This window comes from Olea europaea, unplaced genomic scaffold (assembly GCF_002742605.1).
Source record: "Olea europaea var. sylvestris unplaced genomic scaffold, O_europaea_v1 scaffold2316, whole genome shotgun sequence".
In the NCBI taxonomy this organism is placed as follows: domain Eukaryota; kingdom Viridiplantae; phylum Streptophyta; class Magnoliopsida; order Lamiales; family Oleaceae; genus Olea; species Olea europaea.
This window is the reverse complement of record NW_019241259.1, coordinates 55,990-75,539: the sequence shown is the minus strand read 5'-3', so window position 1 is coordinate 75,539 and position 19,550 is coordinate 55,990.

The window sequence follows — 19,550 nt, the reverse complement described above, 5'->3', positions numbered from 1 at the left end:
ATGGTCGAGATAACAAATATCTTCCTCTTTGGTGTCCATCCTTGCATTGGAATAGATAATATGATCTTCAGATGGATAAACCCATATTTTTTCTTTCTCAGTAATTATCTGAGTTACATGTTCAAATATTTCTTTATACCCTTTTGCTCGCCTGTAGGGCATCATATTTAAAATATCTTGATATCCATTTTTAACAACCTTTTGATTGGCTGGTAAAAAATGCTGATTTGTTAGTCCCATTTTGATCACATGGAACGATGGATGCATATATTCAAGGGTAGGATCTCATTCCATTGTTGCTGAATAGAATCTAATGTATATATTTGTTGTTTTAACAACTTCAGTATATCTCTTGACAGCTTTCCTGATGTTGGCTGGAAGCTGAGCTATTTCCTTGAGCTCTTTACTAGGATATATACAAAGTATATTTCCTATTTCGAAACAATTTCGAACCCAGTTAGCTGGTGCTCCTGGATAAAAGTTTATCTTGTTGTATTTCGAATAGTGGAGAGTCTTCATCCACTTTCCAATCTATAGATACCAATCTGAAAGAATATTAAAAATAACAATAAAGAGTGTTACTTCTTCATAGTTATCTTTTTTGGGCATTTCTGCTTCATGGCATATTTTGACAATATCTTTGGGATCTATCCTTTCAATAGAAAGTTTAGATTGAGTTTGGCTCTGTGAAGAGCTACCTTCTCTTTTGATATCTTGAATATCTCTATTACCAGTAATAGGTTTAAGTATTCCCTGTGAAGGGGTTCCTATTACCTTCTTTTCTTTCCCTTTATCCTCGGGGAGAGCGCTAGTATTCACAAGTCCCTGCGAAGGGATACTAGTCTTGGTACAAGTAACTTCTGCCTCTTGGGCTAAATTCTTGCCTCGAAAGCTATCTTGGATATTTTGAATTTGGGTTTCCAAATAGGAAACTTTTATCTCAAGTATCTGGACTTTCGTCCTTAATTGTTCTAGCTCCATCCCTGCTAAGATAATCAGGAAGAAAGTTAGCTTTTCCTTTAATATATTCAATATCAAATTTGAAGTATGAAAACCAAATCTGTATTATAATTATGTATCTATTAGTCACAGATGGATCAACATTATTTTTTAAAAATGCTTTAACTTGAGTATTATCAGTTCTAATCAAGAACTTCTTTGGTAATAAATAATCTTCATATTTTTGAACTCCTCTTTTTACAGCAATGAGTTCTTTTCTATTCGTCTCATATCTTGTTTCAACTTCTTTGAATGTTCCTGATGTATAACCTGCAAGTATTTCAGGACAAGAACAATCTTTTTCACACTTATATTCCTTATGATTCTTTTTAACCTTTAATACTGCTCCCCAGTAGTAATCTGAAGCATCAGTTTCCTGGATGAAAAAATCTTCTTCTTGAGGTATTACAAGTTTGGGCAATACCTTTAATTCTTCTTTTACCTTTCTTATGTTTTCACAATCTTGTTCTTCCCAAGACCACATTATATTTTTTCTTAATTTTGGAAGAAAATAATTTTTCAGTTTGGCACAATTTTCAATGAATCCTTCAGCATAATTTAATATACCAAAGAAGCTTTGTAATTGTTTTTTATCTTTGATTTCTTCAGGAAATTCTTGAAACTTTTCTCCAATATGGGATTGCAATTGCAATTCTCCTTCTTCTATAAATAATCCTAAGAATTCTATTTCTATTTTAGCTATCTCAGCTTTCTTTTGAGAAAGTGTAATACCATGTTTTTTCATAATATAACAGAATTTCTCAAGATGTTCAATATGTTCATCAATATTATTTGAATGAATAAGTAAATCATCTACATATGCAATACAAAAATGAGTAATTGGTTTGATTACCTCATCCATTCTTCTTTGAAACATCTGTGGTGCATTTTTCAACCCAAATGGCATTACATTCAATTCGTATTATCCTAAAGGATTGGGGGTACTAAATGCAGTTAGTGATTTACTTTCTTCTGTAAGCATGATTTGCCAAAACCCTGACTTACAATCAAATTTTGAAAATATCTTTTTGTTCTGTACTTGTTTAATAAGGGTATCCTTATTTGGCAAGTAGTATCCATCAAATTTGGTAACTTCATTTAATTTTTTGTAGTTTATTACCATTCTGGCTTTTCCTCTTTTTATCTCACTATGCTTTCTAACCATAAAGGCTGGGCTACTATGTGGGCTTTTACTTGGCCTAATCAATCTGGCTTCTAGTAATTCTTTTATCTGGTTTTTTAAATTCTTTTTGATCATCAACACTATATTTCATAGGTTTGACCCTAACAATAGTATCTGGATTAATTAATTCTATCTTTCTTAATAAAATATCACATCCTATTGTGGTTGACATATATATTGTATCAACAAATACTTCTCTAAAAGAAATTAGAAAAGGTATTTGAGTAGCATACTTGCTGTATATTACTTTATTTCCTCTTGCTGTTGTAGCGGTTACAACTTTCTTTGAATTATATTTCCAGTATTCAGATGGCAATACATTAGGTAAGCAAAGGCTTATTGTACTTCCTGTATCTAAGTAAGCGTGAAATTTAATTCTACAATATTCTTTTATATTGAGTGTAATTTCAATATATGGGCTCATGGGATTAGTACTTATTACTCTTTCCATGATAACAATGATTTCATATTTTCATCTATTCTTGGAATGATAATTGGATTATCATCAACTGTTATTTTTAAATATCCTTGGCAGATTTTATAAGGGCTATATATCTCAAGGAAGTTCATTCCTAATAGAATAGGTGAACGATTCACTCCGTATAATTCATCTTTATATAGAATTATTTCTTTAGTATATTCTTTCTGATTCTCTCCTACAAGTATAAGAGGAAATTTAACATGTTTTCTTATTTCAAGATTATTTCCTAAATAATCCTTAAAAATATATGGTTCTGGTATTTCAAAGTCTATTAGATGACTAACAAACTTAGCATTTACATGACTTTTATCTGCTCCAGTATCTATAAGGACAAGAAGATTTTTCTTAAATCCTTCTTGGTTTACATATCTTGTCTTAATGTAATATTGTGAACTTGATGGTTCAGCAATACTTAAATTTTTAAGTCTACTTATACTGAAATCTTGTCTAGAGGGAAATCTTGCAATAAGATTGTCTCCTTCTAGGCTGACACTATTTCTTCTTATTAATTTTCCTTCAGAATTAATTTCTTTTGCTTGTTTATAGAAATCAAGCATTATTTGTTCTGGTATCGTTACTTCATGTTCTTGATATTTCCTAGGAGGTATGTATTGTGCTAATTCCTCAAAATCTTTGTGTATTATTATGTTATCAGTTATTTTTCTTAAATTGTGATGGTGGCTAGTACTAAAAGCAAAAATTGATTTATGCTTATACTAATAGGCTTACTTCTTCGTAACATCTTTAAATTTCCAATTCTATAATATAGATTGAAACTTTGGTCAATATTTTCATCACTCAATGATATGACATAATTTGGTTTTACTGTAAATATTATATTTTGATAGACTAAATTTCCTACAACTGTTCCTAATAGAGCATCTATAGGATCTTGTAAGATTCTATTATCCATACAGTATATTTCTATTGGTATATTCATACCTTCTCTAAAAAATCCTTTTACCATTATCTGGACTCCTCCTAATTCAATACATTTTAATTTGTTTCTTACATTTTCTGGGATTTTGGATAGTTTTTGTTTTACCCATTCTTTTGTGATTATAGGAATTCTTGCCTTTCCTATAGTATCTTCTATATTGATAGACATTTCTTTATAATTCATACTAACAATTGTTTTATTTACCCTTGGTAAAATTCCTAAAAATCCTTGATGAAATACATCTTTTTCTTGTAGATCTAATATCTTTTTAGTGATTCCTGCATATTTTTTAATATCAAAAGTTATTTCCTGATTAATACCTTCTATAGAATCTTCAACTTCTTCAGTTGTTTCTATTTCTATTTCTGATCGTTGTATCTCTTGATTCATATATACTATTTCCTCATAATCTTCTTCTTCTGATGAAGATGTATCTAATTCATAAATACTACTACATTCACTACTTAAATCTCCAANCTTTTCTTGAAATATTTTTTATATGGTTTAAAATTCCTTTTATTGAATTTTTTATAGTTTTTGAACTTCCTTTTATATTTCTTGTATGGTTTATATTTCTTTTTATGGCATCCAAATTGTTCAACTTGGCCATTGTCTTTATAACAACATAATGAATTCTTTCTTATTTTATAAGCTTTCTTATTTTCTAGTGCTTCTCTGCACCACATTCCTATCATTCTTCTTGTAAATTCAATTCTACTTTCAAGACTGTCTATTTCAACTTCTTCCTCTTTTCCTAGAGGTAATAATTTTTCATATTCTCTTAGTAATTTAATTCCCCATGGGAATGGTAATTTGGTAAAATAAGACCTTAAAATAGGTTTATTTTCCTGATAGTCTCCTTGATTAAGTATATAGTATAATTCTTCAAATTTACATGTATATCTTTCTAACTCACACATATCACATATCTTTAAGTTTTCCATTAAAATTATTCCTTGGTTATATTCATCTTGTTTTCTTTCTTCTTCATTAGAAGCATACCTATCTCCTAAGAATTCTGTTCTTAAGATCTTTTCAAATCTTTTTAATATTTCTTGTATGTTTTGTTCATTTAAAGTATTTCTATTATCTAATACTTCAGTTCTATTTGTTCCATATTTTATTCTTCCCTTAATAATTTCTGGTAACTTTCTCCACCATTCAGAAACAATTCCTCTGAATGTATGTTCTATAAATCCAAAAGTTGTATATGTTTCCCATTTGTTAAATTGTATAGTTAAGTCTGTCCTTTTTATCCATGTTTCAATAGCTTTATCTTTATCTACACAATCTAAATCTAACCATACTCCTGTTGTGTGGATTGGTTCATTATAAGATTTCATTGGATTTATCTCTTTTATGGATTGTTTTCTTACATTTTCAGTGTATCTTTTCTGTGTTTTTCTATATTGGTTAAGACCATCTTTAAGTGGTATTGTAGTACCATAAGGATAATCTTATTCTTCATCACTACTGAATTCTACTTTTATATCATGACTTGAAAATGGATTAGTATTCATTTTTATATTTTCCATTTTTTCAGTTAATTCTTCTAACTGTTTTTTATATTCTTCATACTCTTCTCCTGTAGATTCTAAGAATTTTTGTTCTATTTCTTCTACATCTGTAATCATGTATTGTTTTTCTTCATGTTTTTTCCCTTTATTATTTTCTTTTTGTGTTATCCTAAAATCTTGAGGTGGATTAATTATAATCCTATCTTTTCCTCTAAGGTTTTTATCTAATAGGGCATTTCCTATTTGTAGATTATGTTCTAGATTCTCTAATCTTTTATGTATATCCCCAAAATTTTCATTTGTGGTATTCTTAGGTAAATAAGGATAACTAGGTTTTTTATGTTTTTCAACTTTTTTCAAAAATTTTTCTATTATATTTTCTTCATCTGCTATATTCATCGTTATTTTTAGTTCGTAACATGGCTCTGATACCATTTGATCGGAGTGTGTAGCGGAGGGGTTAATATTTTTGAGCTAATTAGATTCTTCATAAGTATTTAAAATGTCACAATAGAATTTATAAAATTCACTATTTTTTATTAATACTTTTTCTTGAATAATTATGTTTAATTTTTCAATTCTCCTTCTTAAATTAAGAATTAATTTATATATGTCTTTTTCCATTTTGATTGCTTCGTTATCTATGGAATTGTTTTTATTTTTTATTTTTGGGTCTAAATATTCTATAAAGAAGTCTTTCAGATCTTCTTCTAAATAGATTAATTCGTTTTCTGTATAGATTTTTAGATCAATAAAATTTTGTATAATATTTGGATCTAGATTTATTAAAATTTTATGAACTATATTTTCTTGAGGACTTATTTGAAGGTTTTTAGACATTGTAGTGGCTTTGGTTGCAATTTCTCTGTTAAGGGTATTTTTGGAAAATTGATTATTTGGAGACTAGTTTTCAAATATTTTTATTTCTTAGACTAATTTGGAAAATCCTCCTTCTATTTAGGCTATTAAACTATATTTCCCAGATCTTTGGGATGGCACAAAAGGCTGGTGATGCTGCTGTTGACGCCGTTCTTGCTCACAGCGTCTGTATCTCTTTTTTTTTTTTTTCCGGTAAATGTAATTATATTGATAAAAAATTGTTCCATTCCATGTAAAAGTACACTGGATATTCTCGGGAAAATCACAAGCAAAAATCACAAACAACTACATCGAGCATCCCCGAGAAGTGCAAAAGTAAGTGAAAAACAAAAAAGATCAATGACCCAAAGCCAAGGATTCGAAATGGATCAAGACATCCGGATACAAGGTAAACATAATTTTGTATACGTGTGTCTTGATCCGTCTCACAATGGAATCCAAGTCGGGTGAGAGGTCTTCGAAAATCTTAATATTCCTTGTAAGTCAAATGCAGTACACGGTGCTTGCAAGAGTAATCCTCTTCGCCTTATTATGTAACGAAGTCCCACGGACCTCTTTTTTCAACCACTTGAGAGCACTAGCAATTGTTGATATAGATCTCGTAATGTCAAACCACCGTCTAATATTCCCCCATAAGGTAGAAGTGAAAGAACACATGAAGAAAAGATGCTCGCAAGTTTCCACAAAATGGCCACAAAAATCACACTTGTGATCAATATCAAAGAAGAGCAATTTATCTTTAGTTAGGAGTTTTGATTGGGCCTCTAACCAAAGCATAAAAGAATGTTTCGGAGTGATGCACGTTTTCTAAACTTCGGCTCCCCAAGGCTTGAAAATACCCTTAGGCCTAAAGAAATTTTAGGCAATTTTTGTACTGAATTTTCAACCTATAGAACGACCCAGATTTTCGTTCCAAATTTCCAAAAACTACCTACCGAATGACGAAAATTGCCGGCCTGTGTTGTTGTCCAAGTACTGCCCATTAACCGGGCAGTTGAGTGCATTCCCAGCACTGTAAATTCGGCCATTAACTGCCCGTTGTGAAGGGACAATTCTAGCATCCTTATGAACCGTCCCCCCTTGCTGTCCATTAATTGAAATCTGTTGGGCAGCAGCATTTACACAAAAAATGTCCCTAATTTCAAGAAGTTTCTTGAAGAGTGGAGAATGAACATTTCTAGGACAAACCTCTCATATGCAAGTCCCATTAAGATAAACATGATCGACCCACCGAATCTATAGGGAGTCCTTTTTATTGTGAATGTTCCAAAGGGATTTAGCAAGTAACGCTAAATTTCAACTCTTCAAGTCCTTTAATCTAAGGCCTCCTTTCTCCTTCAGAAGATAAATATTCTTCCACGCAACTAACGGCTTTTTAGATCCCCAAAAGAAAGTCCGACAAAGGCTAACAATTCTAGAACTAATTGTAGCCGGAATATGGAAAATAGAGAGCCAAAAGCATTCAACTCCTTGAAGAACCGCTCTAATAAGTTCAATCTTGCCTGCATAAGATAATGTAGATGAATTCCATGCACCAATGTATGATGTTATTTTGTCAAGAAAAGGGGCATAACCACTTACTTTAAGTTTGTCCGATGCAAGGGGATGCCCAAATATCGAAATGGCACACTCCCCCTCGGAACACTTGTTAATTCCATGACATCATCAAGAAACTGTCCATGAACACCAGCTATAAACAAGCTGGATTTGAGAACATTCAACCTTAATCCAGAGACCTAACAAAAATTTGAAAGGCAATCCATGAGAATTTTAACCGACATAAAATCTTCCCTCGCAAATAGCATCAAATCATCCGCAAAAGCTAAATGGTTGATCTTTTGGGGGCCACATTTTGGGTGAAAGTTGAAATCACTATCATATGTGGCAGTTTTAAACATTCTCAAAAGGTATTTAATGCAAAGCACAAATAAGAAGAGAGAAAGGGGGTCACCTTGCCTAAGACCCTTCTCACCTTTGAAATATCCATGCAAAGTCACATTCAAAATAATAGAATATGATGTAGAAGTGACACATTCCATAATCCAATGGACAAATCTCGAGGGAAATTGCAAACCATAAATAACATCTCTAAGGAAATCTCAACTTACCGAATCATAAGCCTTCGAAAGATCAATTTTTAAGAGGCATCGTGGAGCAACCATTTTCCTATTGTATTGCCTCAATGGTTCTTGGGCAAGATGAATGTTCTCCATGATACTCCTACCTTCCACAAAAGCGGCTTGTGCATGATCAACAATGTCTCCCAAAATGGGTCTCAATTTAGAAGCAAGCATTTTAGCAACCACTTTGTAAGTAACATTACAACAAGAAATTGGCCTAAAATCACCAACATGCGACGTGTGATCCGATTTAGGCACCAAAGCAATTGCTGTGTGATTAATTTGTTTAAGAATGCAACCCGAAGAGAAGAACTCCAAAAGAGCTCCAACAAAATCATCACCAATAATCCCCCAAGCATTCTTAAAAAAACAAGAGGTCTAACCATCCGGCCCGGGAGATTTGTCATCACCAATATCAAAAAGCGCATCTTTAATTTCCTCATAAGAAATGTCCCGAATCAAGGTGTTACCTTGTTCCGAGGAAACCAATGAACCATTTGAAAGAATATCCATGTCAATAGGCCGAGAGGAGTATTTCTTTCCCAGCAAAGAAATATAAAAATTTACAAATTCTCTAGCCACTTCATCTTGTGATGTAGTATACATCCCATCTTCTTTGAAAACGATAGCAATAAAATTCCTCTTAGAGTTCCTTTTAACCAATGAGTGAAAGAACTTGGTGCATTTGTCACTTTCCTTAAGGAAAACACACTTTGCCTTTTGGTAGTAAAAACTACGTTCCGCTTCACATAAAGTAACGGTTTTCTTCCTCAATTTAGCAACCAAAACTTGAAAATCAGCATTGAAGGGCTGATTTTGGAGCTGTAATTGGGCAAATTCTAAATCATTTTTGGCCTCGATTGCTCTACCCGAAATATGCCCAAAATGCTTAAAATTTAGTTCCTTCAAAGTACCCTTAAGTTTGCTCAATTTATTGCAAAGGATGAATTGTTTTGTCCCCCGCAAGTAAAAATTTCAGCAATCTCTAATTAAATCATTGAAATCCACAAGCTTGGTCCACATGTTAAAAAACTTGAAAGGGCTTTTAGCTCTCCCCACACAGTCATGTATAGAGACAATGCAAGGGGAGTGGTCGGAGAGGCATCCAGAAGGAAGGAAATTTGCTTCAACAAAAGCCTCATTTTGTATCCAAACATCATTGACCAAAGCCCTATCAATTTTGCTCCAAACTGACCGCACATCCGTGAGACCCACGTTAAGGTAACAAGTTGCAAGATCTTTAATTTCATAAGGGGTAACATCCGCCCCATTGCATTTTTCATCAAACTTAAGAACATTGTTGTAGTCACCCATAATCAACCAAGGTAACGATACATTTTCATTGAGCTCCGTAATGGTATTCCAAAGAGGCCTTCGATTTACCATAGTGTGAAAACCATATACAAAACTTACAAGAGAAGTATAAGATGTTACCTAGCAAGTAGCTTTACAATGGATAATTTGTGGATGAACCTTCATCACATCCAAAAGAACTTTGGATGGATTCCACAAAATTAAGATCCTACCGGCTTGATGTCTGCAAAAATTATTTACTTGCATGAAGCCATCGAACTTATTTCGAAAAATCTTCTTCAACTTCCGGTCCCCCAACTTCTTTTCCAAAATTGCCATAGTATCAATGCTATGAAACTTTATAAACTCTCGAATCTCATTTTGTTTGAGGGGTAAATTCATGCCCCTAATATTCCAAGAAGCAATCTTCATGATGAAGAAGTAAGGGATGTTCCCTTCTTCTTGAGTCCCAACTTCTTTTTCTCCTCAACTTTACCTTTAAGCTTATCATTTCCAGCTTTAGTAGAACCTACTTCAATGGAGTTGGAAGGCACATCCTTTCCAGATTTTTCGGGCTCAACATGAGCAGATTTTTTCCCCTAACAGCCCTATTTTTCTTGCTCACTACCTTCTCAAACGGCACCTCAACCTGGGCAGTTTTACCTCCCATCCGGCCATCAAAACTGTCTGCAATAATCTATCCAGAAATTCGTTCATGTTGCTGGCCAATCCGCCCAGAATTTCGATCAAGTTGCTGGTCATTCTGCCCATCCAAAGCCAAGACATTTAGTTCCTCAATTTGTTGCTGCATACACACTGCCCGATTAGCATGTTTCTGAGCATTAGAGGCTGATTTTCCATCGTGTCCATCTTTTCTTTGGTAAGAACCGCCAGCCTTACTTTTACCTTTCTCCCCACTAGAATTTTTATTGTCACAACCCGTAATCGAGTGACCGAACACTTTACAAGAACCACAAAATTTTGGTTCATGTTCGAAAATAATTTCTTGCTCCCTCAACGTGCCATTTGGGAGTCTAATCTTGATCTCCCGCACAAGTTCAGTGGAGGCATCAACTTCAACAAGTGCTCTCGCAAAGGAAAGTCGACCCCTAGTAGCCGTCACTTTGTCCGTTGAGATTGGTTTCCCAACATTTGAAACAATTTTACCCAAGGAATTAGTGTTTCAAAATTCCAAGGGTAAACCCGGTAAGTTAATCCACACCGGCATTGTACTCACGTCTTTATCGTTGAAATCAAAATAGCGTGGCATGATTTTGAGCATGAGTGGTCTCCCGTAGACTAAGTATGGGCCCCCATGCATCACACTTAATCTTTCACTATCCGTATCAAACTTGAAAACCAACCAACCACTAGCGTGAACATAATATTTATAGTTCACCTTCCAAGAATCACATAATTGGAGTAAAGCAACTTTCCCCGAAAACCTACTGGCAAAGTATCCAACCAAACCATATCCCCAAGAATTTTCAATGTTATCTTCATCACATTCACCAAACACAACCTCATCCGATTGATTATGGAAAGGTTTCAACATGATATTTTCCTCTAATTTACGGTTGTCCTTAAAAAGGTTAACCCATGGGGTTTTTTTCTCAATACCACCATCAATACCGGTCTCATTTCCAGCACTTTACTTCATCAATTTAGCAGAATTTGAATCAAAATCAGAATGCTCAGAATCAGTATCCTCCTTACCAAGAATTAAAGAGACACTCGATGAAGGCAAATTAATCACCTTATGCTCCCCCGATTTAACCTTTACATTTTCAGCAGCAAGAATCTTAGAAAAAGTAGAAGAAAACGGCTCAATCACCGTAGGACGAGCAAGCCGGTCGACCCTAAGAAGAGAAGAAGAATGATTCTGTTTCTTTTTAGCCATAAGGAGGAAACAGCCCAGACATTGGCCCAACAAAAGACAGCCCAGAAGATCAATAAAAAGCTGGCCCAAAAAGGAACCAAAGAGCAGCCCAACAACAGAATAAAAACAAGAAGTCCGGCCGAAAGTGTAACCAGCCCAGAAGAGAAAACCAAAATCGGCCCAACTAAAAGAGGCAGCCTGATGGAAAATCAGCAGCCCAGAAAACGTCCAGCCCAATAAACCACAGGCCAGAAGGAGAAACCGGGTCAACAGCCCAGAAAACTGGCCTAAGCAGAAACCAAAACGGGACAGCCACCAACCCACTGACAATGTCACACCAAAGTACCAAAAACCAGAAGCTAGAAGCTGCAAATACCCCAAAATAGCATAAAGGCAGTCCACCAACTCAATCAGCCGTTAGGGGACAGAAAGGGTTCAGAGAGGACCAAAGTACGAGAATTCAAAAGTGTCTCCCAGCAGAATAGATACACAATACATACAAAAGAACCAAGAACACCATGAATATTGAAGAACACAAAATCGAACGGCAAAGAATCCAAGGAACCCGACGGTAAACTGAAAAACGGGACAGAATACCCAAGAACCTGGACAAACCCGGCTGTAAGAAGAAAACTAAACTGTGGCTTATCTGGACGTGGAGAATGAGGTGGAGCCGTGGAGAAATGGGTTTTAAGGGACTTCTCTTATCGTTGCGCTGGGAGTGAGGTTGTTCTTCGATGATTTTCAAGCTCATTGTCACTGTGCAAAGTATGGAAGTTCTGTGGCTCTCTAAGATTTTTGTTTTTTGCCTTTTCTTGATTTTGCCTTCTATAGGCCATAAATTTCTGTATTGTTTTTTTCCTTTTTGCATTTTTTGTTACACTAGTTTTGCACTCGTGCAATGCACGGGTTATCTCATTTTTTAGGTAATATTAACGTGTCAAAATATTTATTTATTTTTCTCAATAGACCTACAAATTTGATTAATTGTTTAAAATGATAAATGAAAATGCAATCTTCATATATGACACACATTCTGCATCATCATATACTGTTATTAATTGATAATATACATGAGTGTACTTGAAAGTTCAAGTTGAACCCAAAATAATCGATATACATAAGATATATGAAAAAAGAGCTACCGAAACTTATATATAATATCTTTTGAACACGCGTGTTTGATGTACGTTTAACTATTTTCGATATTCATTTAGATCATTCAATATGTCTATGATATAGTTCTCGAAATGAGTTTCGAGAGAATATAGAAGATTTATACATTTGATTACCATACAATCGTCGATAAATTTTTAAAGTTAGCTTGTTATCGAAATTCTTAATTTTTTAAATGATGTCTCTTTTGACATAAAAAAATTAAAAATGTATTAGAAAATTTCTAAATGACGTCAAAAATTTTATTATATTATTTAAAAAATTAATTGATCGAGAGGAAAGAGTAATAATAAGAAAAAAATTTCTAAAAATGATCAAATTTCTTTTATATATAAATTTTTTTCAGATGTTTCAGCAATTAAGAAGAAAAATTAGTTGGCCTCAATTTTGTGCTTCCCAATTATATAAATCCCTACTATATAAAAAGAAGAATGTGAAGTTACTATAGAAGGCAACAATGACTTAATCCATTTTGTCTCACTGTAGCTTTTTTTTCTTTTTTAAGTAGGGGAGCAAAATGACGTCGTTTGTCTTGCTTGATATATATTTTATTATACAGTAAGAAAATACTGCAGCACGCAATTTTCATTCCTCCCACCACTCCGTGCTCAACCATTCTTATATAGATATATACAGTAGGGATATAAGAAAAAAAAATCACTTTTATATAAGAAAAATTAAAAAAATAAAGATAATATAAGACAAAAAATATTTTACAAAAAGTTACTTGTAAGTAAAAAATTTAAAGAGAAAGAAATTGAAAAGAATTTTAAATTGAATCCCTACTATATAAAAAAAAGAATGTGAAATTACTGTAGAAAGTAACAGTGATTTAATCCATTTTATCTCACTGTAGCTTTTTTTTTTAAGTGGGGGAGCAAAACGACGTCATTTGCTTTGCTTGATATATATTTTATTATACAGTAAGAAAATACTGCAACACGTAATTTCCATTCCTCCCACCGGATAATATAAGACAGAAAATATTTTACAAAAAGTTACTTGTAAGTAAAAAATTTGAGAAGAAATGAATTAAAAGGAATTTTAAATTGAAAAAAAAAATTTATTTATAACGTAAAACTACACAGAAAAAAAAAAAGAATATATATATATATATATATATATATAGTGTAAACTAAATAATGCAAAAAAATAAATAAATAAATAAATTCTCTGTTTACGGAGGCAGAAGCCTCTGTGCACGGAGACATTACTCTTCCTGCACAGAGACAGTGTCTCCGTGCATGGAGACAAAAATGTTTCCATTTTTTATTTTTTCTTTTAAATTTTATAAATAATTGTTTTTTTAATCAATTTATTTAAATTTCTTTTAAATTTTTTTCTCTTCCTAATAAGACTTACTTTTTCAGTTTTAACGAAATAATATTTATAAATCCTTTATTTAATTATTGTAACTTTCTTTTATTTTTTATTGTATTTTTTTGGAAATTATTTTAAATTTCATTTTTATTTTTTTTCCAAGTGGATGAGCAAAAATGACATCGTTTGTCTTAGTATATATTTTATTATACAATGTACCTCCAAATTTACTACAACACGCAATTTTTCATACTTCCCATCAAGTCTCGTCTCTTCACTCCGTGCTCAATAAAAAAATATTATCTCAATGTATTTCTATAACGTAAAAAGTTAGTTATACATAAAAAATTTGCTTCAAGTTTTTTAAGTGTAATAAAAAAAATTATCATTGTAGTTCATTATTATATGTAAAAATATATTAGCTTAAAAAAAAAAACTCTCTCTAACGGAGACAAATTCTCAGTGCGTGTTTTTTTTAACTTTATAAATAATTGTTTTTTATCAATTTAAATTTATTTTTAATTATTTTTTCTTCCAAATAAAGCTTAATTTTTCAGTTTTAACGAACAAGTTACTTGTAAGTTAAAAAATTGAATAGAAAATAATTAAAAAGAATTTTAAATTAAAAAAAATTATATATAGTGTAAACTAAACAATGCAAATATTAAAAAATAAAAATAAATTTCTGTAGACATTGTCTCCATGCATGGAGACACTGTCTCTGTGCATTAAATAAAGAATATATAAATATTATTTAATTAAAATCGAAAAATTAAGTTTTATTAGGAAAGGAAAAGAATTAAAAAAAATTTTAAATTGAATTTTTTTTTATCTATAATGTAAAAAAAATTATATCAACCAAAGTCTCCAATTGTCTCCGTGCACGAAGACAATAGTCTCCTTGCATGGAGACTTTGGTTGATATAATTTATTGTTACTTTTTTTTTTAAAGCTAATATCTTTTTACTATATAACTAACTACAATGATAATATTTTTTGTTTTATTTTTATAACTTGAAGCAAACTTTTTACTTATTACTAACTCTTTACATTTTAAAAATATATTTAAAACTTTGAGTTAATATTTTTTTACTTATAATATAAGTAGATTTTACAATTATAAGAGCTTGTTTGGGCCAGATTTTTTCACCCAAAAATTTGATTTTTTTACCGTTATTTCACTATTCCAGCCATCATATTTGACTTCTTCTTTCACAGGTGGACCCCACTTTTCTCCTAACGGTCAAAAAAATCAATTCTCAAAATTACTCCCAAACAGGCTCTAAGTTTTTTTTACTTTTAAATAACTTGAAGCAAATTTTCAGTAACTCAAATATACTTAAAATTTTAAGTTGATATTTTTAGTTATGTAATATATAAGTAGCTTTTACAATTATAAGTTTTTTTTTACTCAGTTAGCAATTTTTTATCTTATTATTATTATTATTATTTTTATTTTTTAATATTTTTACATAAAACTGATTTTTTTACTCATATTTATGAGATTTGGTGAGAGGTATGGAAAGTTGTCTGTTGTGATAAATTTGGAAGTACACTGTATTATAAGATATATACTAAGAATTAAAAAGGATTTTAAATCAAAAAAAATATTTATAATATGAACAAAAGAAATAAAAAATAAATAAATGAGGAAAAAATAAAAAACGAAAAAGAAATCTCCATGCATCCTGCGATAATCCAATAAACCAAACGATTAGATTTCACTAAATACTTCAAATCTTCAACCAATTTTGAAAAATATACAATTTTTACGCTAATATCTTTAATTTGTTAAATCATTTAGTTTTTTTATAATATGAAGAAAAAGGAATTTGAATCGTAGAACGAAAAGAATTTTAAATCAAACAAAAAATTATTTATAATATGAAGAATTTCTTTTCTTTTTTTAAAACAATCTTCAAAAAATATATAATAAAAACAAAACAAATTAAACAAAAGAATGTTGCGAAAATTAAATAAAGAACATGTAAATATTTTTTAATTAAAATTGAAAAAATAATTTTTTTTCATAAAGAAAAAATAATTAAAAAAGATTTTAAATTGAAAAAAAAGATTTATAATATGAACAAAACAAATAAAAAATAAATAAATGAGGAAAAAATAAAAAAGAAAAAGATATCTCCATACATCCTATAATAATGTAATGAACCAAACGATTAGATTTCACTAAATATTTCGAATTTTCAACCAATTTTGAAAAATCTACAATTTTGACTCTAATAAAAATACAATAAATACAAAACTCGTGCAATGTACTTGTCAAATACTAGTTTATAATTGAAATGTATATTCTCGAGATAGGATAAATGCTCCCTTGATGTATGGATTAAAAACCAAATTTGGAGCTCATAATCTATATATTAAATATTATTTTAGTTTTAGTGGTTATTTTACATTTAAAGGACATATTTGATGATAACTATATTCAATATAATTGAATCGTATAATTAATTGAATCTTTTTTTATTGTTCAATTTTCAATCGATTTAATGAAAAAATTTTATTTATATGTAATATTATTTTATGAAAGATTTTGCTATTGAAAATAAAAGAGAGAAAAATAAAAAAAAATAAAAAAGAAGAAGAAGAAGGACTTAATGGAGACAAATACAAGCCGAGTCACAATATAATATTTTGTCATTTAAATGTGGTTGAAATTTTTATTTAATCACCCAATTTTAATATATTTGATTTAATCCTCCAAAATTTATATACATCTAAAATATTTAATATCATCAAATAAATTAATTGACATCTTTTCAACCAAGTATTAATTTTTTTCAACCTTGTGTTAAGTTTTACTTTGATTTATCGCAACTGCTTTTGAGAAATAAACAATATATATGATTCAACATACTATGTATCACGTTATAAGGATAAAATAGATTTATAGAAAAAAAAATCAATCACCAAGAAAAAATGGAAAAAAAATTATTACGAGAATACTCCATGCATCACGGAGATATTAATTGGCTCCTGGTACTCGGGAGCAATTTGCTCTGTGATGCATTTTTTTTAAAATGATGCTCAGTGCCAAATTTTTTTTACTGGGTGATTGATATCTTTTTTCTGTTGTTTATTTTTTTTTTTTATTTTTTTTTTTAATTTTGCATTGGGTGATTTATTTAGTTTTTTTTTAAAAAAAACTGCCATAAATCTTCATAAATTTTTTATATTCTCTCGAAATTTATTTCAAGAATTATATTATAGACACGTCGAATGATCTAAATGAATATCGAAAATAGTTAAACGTACATCAAACGTGTGTTAAAAAAAACGTATAACTGATCCATTTTCTTTAAAAAAATCAATTATTTTATTAATATTTATTATTTTTTCGCGACAATTTTCTCGATATAATTTACATCATTTTCAACTTTTTTTTTAGACCTAAAAATTCAAATCAGGCAAAACGGGAAATCAAATAATTCATGTAGCACACTATTTTTGATTTTTGTTATTTTGTCTATATGCAAAAAAGCTATTAGACCCTTAGTATGAGAGTTATTTTGCGAGGGAGTTGAGGATAAAATGGAAAACACCTAAATACGTCCTAAATGAACATTAACCAACTGATTCGTTCTTTTAAGATAATAGTGAGAGTTGTGATTGGTCAAAAAAGTTGAGATTTTGTTAATTGTTTGAGGACAAAATGAGAAATGAAAATACTTCAAAAATGAATAGTAAATGACATATTGAAAAAGAGTAGAGATTTTGTTGATTGTTTGAGGACAAAATGGGAAATGAAAATACTTTAAAAATTAATAGTAAATGGCATATTAGCTCTTTTAAGATAGTAATGAATTAATACTTTGGCTTTGTTTATCTACCATTCCCCACATTATTTTTTCTACAATACTTATTTTTAACCACACATTTTTATTAAAATAATATTACACGTAAATTAAAAAAAATTCTTATTTTTTAACCACACATTTCGACATTAATCACTATTTCATAGTACATTATTCGCAAATAATGGGGCACAAACAAGCACTTTCTTTTCAAAGTGAAAAAACTAGAAGAAGACACTCGATAAATAAATAATAGTTAAAAAAAAAAACTAGAAGAAGGGAAGCCCAAATGAGTTGGTTGTACAACCCATTTTGACGCCAGAAAAGGAAGGAAATGAGGAAAAATGATTCTCACCTGAGTCGCATTCTTTTCAAAAAAACATATATTTTTTTAAATAATGATTTGATATCATTTCAATCACACATTTTTCAGTAAAATAATATTACATGCAAATTCAAAAAAAAAATTCATTTTTTAACCACACATTCTTCATCAATCTACTATTTCAAAATACATTCTTTCAAAATAATGTGGCTCAAACACGCACAAATAAAAGGATTATTCTTGGGGTACATAGGAGGTCACATAAGGGTATCCATAATGGACACCAGACGCCCGGGTGTCCATTATGTTTGGGGTTATATACCTCAAGAATAATTCTACATTCTTGTTTTTTCTTAAAATATTTCCTAAATTTTTTTTTTTTTTATATTTTCTTTTGAGCATTTTAGTTTAGAATCATAACAGAATGATCATTTAGCCTTTTTATTTTCTGAATATACCATTCAATTTGACTAATAGAAAAATGGACGAGAATCATTCATTTAGACGCATGACACTAGCTGTATAAAAAGGTTGGAGATATGGTAGTCCCAAAAAAGGTTGAAAATAAATATGACTGACATGAAAAGTTAGAGATGTTCTCTGCTATTTACCCTATTCTTTGTAATATTTATTGAGTAACGTCATTCATAATGAAGATCAATCATGTTGAGGATTGTTCAGTAGATGACATAATAAGGAAGAAAAGTAAATAAAAATTTATTTTGACATAGTTTTCGAAATTAAAATTTTATTTTGTCATAGTTTTTTATTTAATCCAATATAACATGCGAAAAATACTTTGATAGCATATTTTGTAGATAGTGTAAAATTAGCCCATATTTGGCCCCTATTAAATTTCATTTCATTTTTCTCTCTCCTATTTTTAACCGCACAATCATTGATAAAATAACATTACACATAAATGAAAAATATTTCATTCCTTTTCAACCGTTCATTTTTCAAAAAAATAATATTCCATTCATTTTTATTCAAAAAATGGGGGCCAAACCAGAGTTTAGAAGTATTTACATCACGATCCACTGGTATGATATTATTTGTTATGGGCTTAGCCCGTAGATTTTGTCTTGGGCTTTCACCCGAATGGTCTCGCACAAATTTGGGTAAATCTCTCACTTTGAAATTAATTTTGTTTCCCTGCAATGTGTGATAATGAATCGTGTCTGCTAAGTGTCCCAGCGTCGTCAAATTCCACTCGGTATGATGTTGTCTACTTTGAACCTAGCTACACGGTTATTTTCTTTAGTTTTCATCCGAAATGCCTCGTACCAATTAGTAATGGTCATTTCACTTATACATTAGTCCTATTTTTCTTCCTCATGCAATGTGAGATTGTGGTGGTTACAAGAAAATGTTATGGATAGTTATTCAGAAATAGTCTTTTCCGTTATTTAAGAATGTTCACCATCACATGTCTCATAACTTCATAAGTGCATATTTGATACGCGAAAATGAGATATAACTAATAAAATTTCTTTCTTATATACAAATTGTGCTAAAGATTCAAAACCTATTTTCACCTTAATGGAAAAAAAAAAAGACAAAATAGTAAAAAAATCGGTTCTGAGTAAATATTCAATATCCAAGTTGGCTTACAAAGTTGAC